Raw genomic sequence first — 8,035 nt, forward strand, 5'->3', positions numbered from 1 at the left:
CGGCACCAGCAAATGCGACGGCGATGATTACAGGAGATGTCCCTCCGTCACCGCATCCAGTTCTCTACTCCAGCATCACCCGGGAGGCCATACGCGAGGCAGCCCTCCACACACAAGGTGCTGCAGGACCCTCTGGACTAGACGCTGCGTCGTGGCGCAGAATGTGCACAGCTTTTCACGGAGCATCTGATGACCTCTGCGATTCACTGGCCAGCTGTGCCCGCCGCATCGCCTCGTCCTATGTTGACCCCACAGCATTGGAAGCTTTCTTGGCCAGCCGCCTCATACCACTAGATAAACAACCGGGTGTCAGACCGATTGGGATCGGAGAAGTGGCCCGTCGCATCATCGGGAAAGCCATCCTGCGATGCGCCTCATCTTCAATACAGAAGTCAGCTGGCTGCCTACAGCTATGTGCGGGTCAAGAGTGTGGCATAGAAGCAGCAATACATGCTATGCAAACAGCATTTCAGGAAAACGAGGCGGAAGGCGTTCTGTTTGCAGATGCGTCAAACGCATTTAACTCCCTTAACCGTGCTGTCTCACTGCACAATATCCAGCACACCTGCCCCACCATTGCTCCGGCACTGATCAACAGCTACCGCAGCCCGACTCGGCTGTTTGTGGATGGTGAATGTCTCCTGTCTTGTGAAGGCACCACGCAGGGAGATCCACTAGCCATGGCTATGTATGCCCTGGCAACCGTTCCTCTCATCCAGGAAGTGTCTCAGAGCGGAGCACTCCAGTCGTGGTATGCAGACGACTCCACTGCCGCTTCCACCATTCGAAAGCTGCATCACTGGTGGTCACTGCTTAAGCAACGAGGCCCAGCATATGGGTACTTCCCCAATGATGCCAAGTCGGTTCTTGTTGTGAAGCCGGAGCATCTTCAGGAAGCAGAATCCCTGTTTGCTGACACGGCAGTCCAGATTCGCACGGATGGCTGGCGGCATCTCGGTGCAGTACTTGGGTCTCCCGAATTCTGCAAGCAATATGTCACAGAGAAGGTAGAGACATGGGCGCTAGAGGTTGGACGACTGGCTGACTTCGCCACCACTCAGCCACAAGCGGCATACGCTGCTTTTATTCATGGCCTCCGCCACAAGTGGTCGTTTGTGGCCCGGACGGTCCCAGGCATCAGCGGACTGCTAGACCCGCTGGAGCACTCCATCCGACAGCGGTTCATCCCTGCTCTAACCAGTCGCCCCGCACCTGGTGACGAAGAGCGCGCCATACTGTCCCTCCCGTGTCGAGAAGGTGGTCTTGGTCTCATTGACCCGAGGTCTTTGACGGACCAATACAATATGTCTGTCGCTGTCACCAACATCCTCGTGAGCCGGATACTGGACCAAGACACCAACATGGACGAAGTGCCCACCACCATCCATGCTGCCAAGCTAACTGCAGCAGCAGCAACCAGGAGAGCCTCTCGAGACCAAGCCAGTCAGCTCCTGGCCACATGTGATGTGCCCACCCAGCGAACCCTGGGGATGGCGGCCGAGAAAGGAGCGTCCAACTGGCTCACTTGCCGGCCCCTGAAGCAGTTCGGGTTTGTCCTCCACAAAGGCGCCTTCAGAGACGCACTCTGTCTGCGGTTCGGCTGGGTCCCTCACCGCCTGCCATCCACTTGTGTGTGTGGCAAGGCATTTAACACCAGCCATGCTCTTTCGTGCCCAACTGGTGGATACCCGGCTCTCCGTCATAACACGATCCGCGACCTGACAGCCGACCTACTGCGTGAAGTGGCAACGGATGTGAAGATAGAACCTCCTCTGCAGCCCCTGGAAGGTGAAAGGCTCCGGTATCGCTCTGCCATCTTGGAAGATGGCGCTCGTCTTGATGTGGCGGCATCTGGTGTCTGGGGAAGTCGTTTTGAGCGCACGTTCTGTGATGTTCGGGTTTTTAACCCTCATGCGCGCTCGAACACTTCCTCAACTCCCGCGTCCACCTATGCCAAGCACGTACAGCAGAAGAGAAGGGCCTACGAAGAACGCGTCAGGGAGGTGGAGCATGCTTCCTTTCTCCCACTGGTATTCAGTGCATCTGGTGGGTGCGGCAAGGTAGCCCACGCTTTCCTGAAGCGTCTTGTCCATATGGTTTCGGAGAAGCGGCATGAACCCTACTCCTCCGTCATGTCCTGGATCCGCTCTCTTGTCTCCTTTGCTTTGGTTCGATCCTGCAACATGAGCCTCCGTGGTCACCGTGCTTCTCCCTACCGCAGTCGTTTGGATGCTGCCACTCCTGTTGTGCTGGCAGTCAACGACTGTCAGTTGCGTGACTGAGACTCTTGCGGAGTAGCCGTGTCTAGCCACGCTTTTATTATCCGATGATTTTGTTTTGTTTGCTATGATTCCGTGATTTTCTGTTGGTTGCTTTTCTGCTGTGCGAATAAATGCAGTGTGAATGGTAAAAAAATAAATAAATAAATAAAATAAAAAAATAAACACCAAATTAAAGCTGTGTGGACCCTGGCTAGCGCCAGATGTTGGTCAAATTGAGTTAGATGACATACCTAAAACTCAAATTCTCACTGATTCAAATGCAGAAAACCGTGTTGAAAAATCTCGAAGTATTTAATAGTTACGGCCACAGATGTGAAGGCAACTTTACAGAGCGAAGGTCTGTACCCTGCTTTCAAGTGCCCTTTTCTCAGTTGTGCGCGTGAGGCCAATAGCACCCTTTTTCTCAGCCTGAGGCTCAAATAGAAGTACAGAAACTGGCACAATGAGAACATTATAATGAATTACAGCCATTTCAAAATGACAGTTTGCCACATGTCGCAAATATGGACAATACAAAAGTCTCACAATACGTCGTGTGACACGTTTCCACACTTCACACACTGGTCGGAGTAGTGCCTGTGAAATCAGCAGCTACCCGTCCTCCCAGTACATGCGGTAATAGGGTTAGCTAGTAATAAAAGGGGATAATGATAATTATCAGTACAATCCTCCATCACTGAGCAGATAACCACTCACTCGCCAACGAATGTCGCAGTATTTTCGGGAATTTCCAAGATTAGAGTTTGCCACAATGACAAACCCTTCTGGACGAGTTACACTCGTACAAACAGCTAGACATCAACTCTGGGTGTGAAACCCTTTGGATCAGTGTTGCTGCACCGTCAGGCATGAAATTTGCCATCTGTGCTGCCTACAGACCTGGGACGAGTGCAGACAGCGACTGCAGTATCTTCACCCAGCTGGAATCTGACGTCGACAAAGCCCGGCAGTCCTGCTCACAATAATTATTGTGGCAGGGGACTTCAATGCCCACAACCGGGAAAGGTTTGGAAACCCACGCACTTCAGCTGCAGGAGAAGCTGCAGAAGACATGTGCTGTGTACATGGTATCCGACAACACGTCACCTCATCCACTCGTGGAGAAAACATCCTTGACCTTGTCATGTCGGATGTGCCTGGAACTGTGTCTACCACCACCCAACCACCTCTTGGCAGATCAGACCATGCTGTTGTCATAGCCGACTTCCAGCTTACTGCATCTGTAGACCAACCCACCACTCGTACAGTATGGCGATACCAGCGGGATGACTGGCCCCGCCTCTCTGCCTTCCTCCGGACTACTGACTGGGACACAATAATCGGCGACGACCCAAACATATCATGTGAGCTTCTGACCATGCGAATCACTGAGGGAATGCTGCGCTTTATACCTTCCAAGGTCTTCAAGACCAGACCGCGGGACCCAATCTGGTGGACGCCAGAATGCTCTGCAGCAGTTGACAGAACGCGCAATGCCTGGCGGAAATTCCGCAATGACCCCAAAAATGGAGCGCTCAAGTGTACATACAAGCTTGCATGCCTTGACTCAACAAGATGTCTAGCAAGAGCCAAAGCCAGACATCTCGACCATGTCAAGTAACGGCGCCAGCAGGACAGAGAGTGGTGGAGCGTGATTAAACGAGTTGGAGGGCATGGCCGGGACAGCTCCATCCCAGTCCTGGTTGACCCCGATGAAACATGGTTGAACAAGTGGTCACGTGCTCCTGGATGCCCAAATCACCTGGTCACCACGCCAGCAGGCGACAACTTTCACACCAAGGTTCAACTCGAGTGACAGGACTGCACCCAAAAAAGGTCAAACAGGCTAGTAAGTTGTACCCTGCAGGCACGGTGACCAGCTGACCATGTTCGATTGGGAATAAAGGAGGAACGCTGCATCGCAGCCTTTTCGGACCAAAACCAATCGACTCAGCGTCCAAAAGACTACAACATATGGGCCAATCGCGGTCATCCGTGCTTTTATAAGAACGAAATGGCGCTTTTAGTGACATTTTGCATACAAATCCCCATCTAGTAGGGCGCAGTCACCCAGTTTCGGTGGAAGTGCGCGAGTTCGATTGGGATTCAAGTAGGAAGGAAGCGTCTCAGCTTTCTCGGACCAAGACCATTCGACTCAGCACCCCGAAGACTACAACTGGTGAAATTTTAATTTTTGCCTTAACTTCCCCTTTAAACAAATAAACAAAATAAACAAACTGACTCTTTGCACACACAGTCTATACTCATCCAGACCACAGTCCCTACTGTGCATTTGCATCGGAATTGGATTACCCAGGAGCAGGCAACCAAGTGACTTGCGTACAAAACACTCACCTCACAACCGTTGCATATTCAACTCAAACACACACAACACATCGCGGAGCCTGAACAGTACGGATGGGTATCAGTGGCCACTTGTTTCAAGAACAGTGAAAACTATATATAGGGTGCAATGCGGTGAATACCGTGACGTGAACTGCGAAGTTGCCAAGTTAGATAAACGTACAGCAACTTGTCCAATGAGAAAATTATAACAAATTACTGCCATTTCAAAGGGACAGTTTGTCACATGTCGCAAATATGGACAATGAAAAGTCTCACGATTCGCCATGTGACACGTTTCCACACTTCACACACTGGTCGTAGTAGTGCCTGTGAAATCAGCAGCTACCCGTCCTCCCAGTACATGCGGAAATAGAGTTAGCTAGTAATAAAAGGGATAATGATAATTATCAGTAAAATCCTCCATCACTGAGCAGATAACCACTCACTCGCCATATGGCGAATGTCCCAGTATTATAGGGAATTTCCAAGATTAGAGTTTGCCAAAATGACAAACCCTTGTGGAAGAGTTACACTCTAGTGTACAGACAGTCCACCCCAGTGAACAGTGAAGACTACCAGTACATACAAAGACTTTAGTTTAGGTAGCCATATCTAGAGTCCAACATCATCCACACCAAACTAACCGGCCAAGCGTTACTCCATACAGCATTCACGACTGGCCAGCATGCTTTCCAGTTGGGCGGCTTCTTTATCAAAGGCGTACGGCCGGTCGGGCAAGTGCTTCCTACAGTTATCACCTTATCTCTCCATACGGCTACCTTTCTCTCCATGCATTGCTCGTATGGTATAGGGTAGCGTGATGCCTTACTCGTCAATATTCTCTCTTTGAAGCCACTGGTACTCTCCGCAACGACGAGAATGCTTGTCGCAGACGTCCACGCCCCGCCGAATGCTATCATTGCCAGCGTAACATGTTGTGCCGGGCCAGCTTCCTATCGAAACTTGAGTGACGAAAACGGACGAGGTGATGGGAGACAGAGGGAGCGAGTGAAATTGGACGTTAAAGAAATTATATGTTTAAAATTCATCTTGATGTTCCATCCTTCACTGGTGAGTAGCGTAGCCAGCTGCAGTCCTGGTCGGCACGAAGTGGTGACGGTAGTTCAGGATGGTCTTCTTCCATCAGTCAGCTGCCAGCCATCTCGCTGCAGTGGTGATACTACTAGCTCCAGATGTGGAGCCTTCCAATCGTCTTCTCTTCAACAGCAGGTGTGCAAGATAGGAATGAGCTTAGACTGTTTTGATTTTATTTTGGGATGGGGCTACAACTTGGAGAGAGGTGTAACCCCGGTCATGAAGTGTGACTTGTTTCACGCTCTGATTGTTAGTCGCAGGCGGTTAGCTACGTTGACGGCTGCTGGCAAGAAAAGATAGCACTTCACAGCTGCGGCATCAACTCAGATTGGGAGTAGAAGCTGGAATGTCACGCCCACTGATCTAGGGATTCGGCTGTTTGCGCTTCGTAATTTTCGAATATGAGATCTCACAGCCAATTTGGCTCCTCATGTTGCAACGTCAGATGTCAATGCCAGAGAGCTAGAGCCTTAGAGGGCCAACTCATGGTAAGGAAATGCGATGGAACGCACGTTTTTTTTCTCCCGTTCGAAATTGAAAATAACGTAAAGCGTAAACTCTATATAAGGTGCGGGTAACACGTAGAGACGCGCTCTTAGATATTCATTGTAGATCTGCTACTTGTGATTCTACAGCAAAGAACCTGCCTATATTCACACCTTCGTGAAAACTAGAAGGTATGATTTATGTTGAGTTCGAAACAGGACGACTGACAACGTATCCAGACATTACAACGGGAACAGGTAGGTTGGGGGAACGACATTTATTATACTAGTAGACGACGAGAGAAGAGACCAAGACGAACGAAACGACTACATGGTGATTATTGACGAGTGAGAAAAGAGAGAGAGAGATCAAGTCTAAACGGCAAGATAAAGGGCCTGGGTAGCTATGGCAAATATGGGCGCGCAAGTAGCTACCCAGGCCAACGGAGCAAAAGGAGACAAAAGGTGCGTACGCAAGTGCATGCAGGCCAGCTAGAAAATGTACGGGAGGTGGTACCTAACATACCACCCCTCCATGAAAAAATCCCGCGTCCTCGCGGAGAGAAAAAAAAAGAGAGAAAAAGATTTTTTTTTAAACGACTGAAGGAGAAAAAACACACACACACACACACAACGCACGGGCCTCACAAAAGTGTGTACTAAAAAAAAAAATGCACTACAGATCATTACAACCGTCAACGTTCCTGTACTACTCATACTATAGTGTGTACAAGGCCAATAGACACCCTTAGCAAAAAACGTTATGTTGTAACGGTTAGGCCTTGACGGATTATGCTAGCATAATTTTTCGCATAATTCCTACCAAAATCGAATAATCGCATAAGTCGAGGCAAATTGCATACGAATCGCATAAAATTGGAATAATCCGCCTGTTCGCATCAAATTCCATACAGTTGTCATGTTCTACAAGACAGTAGATGTACCAGGAAGTCGTAGGTTTACGACTCCCTTGATAACATGTCCAGTCCACTACAATCAGCGACGGTCGTAGCTAGGTCGGACGGTGCGTTGACCCCGTTGAACTTCTGCTACTACAGTACAACGCCCTCTACACAAAAATTCCCTGCTATTTTGCACAGAACCATCATAATACATAATACATTAGCAGCATATGTGAGCATAATGCGGCATAATATGATAACTTTTAGCATAAAAATAGCATAATTCTGCAATTTTTTCAGCAATGCGAAAAGCATAATTTCACGAAAATATTAGCATAATCCGTCAAGGCCTAGTAACGGTATTATCGTAAGGGGGAAAATACCGTGATTTGGGTTCGACCTTTAGCAAGATGCACGCTATTTTTAGTACGCTGTTGCCACGAGAATAGAGAGGTTAAGTTACACGTTTTTTGCCCTTTTTCAAAACGCGGTGCAAATCTCACGTTACGTGTAATCTTTAGAGGTTAAGTTACACGTGAGACGTGACGTGAAATTTTGCCTGGCAGGATTCGGGTTTAGTTCGCACAAATATCAAATCTTCCGACAAACTTGATAAATCTCGATAAAATTCCGGAAACTCACACAAATTCGGTCGGGATAACCAAGCGAAACTTCCAAAAACTCACGTCATGAACTTACGTGCGGGACAGTCAACTCACGTAAAACACGTCAAATTTTACGTGAGTTTTTTCACTTTTTGACGTAAAAGTTCACGGACGTAAGACTTTTACGTGAAACTTAACCTCTCTAATAGCTTTGATTTCGCGCGGTACAACCATTGTTGTCACCATATACGCGATACAAGGTGAAATGCGTACGGACTATGCAGTATTTGGCCAAAACACGTACCGTTGGTCACAACGATAAATCAGCCCCCATAACGTTT

This window comes from Sycon ciliatum, chromosome 11 (genome assembly GCF_964019385.1).
Source record: "Sycon ciliatum chromosome 11, ocSycCili1.1, whole genome shotgun sequence".
Classification (NCBI taxonomy): Eukaryota; Metazoa; Porifera; class Calcarea; order Leucosolenida; family Sycettidae; genus Sycon; species Sycon ciliatum.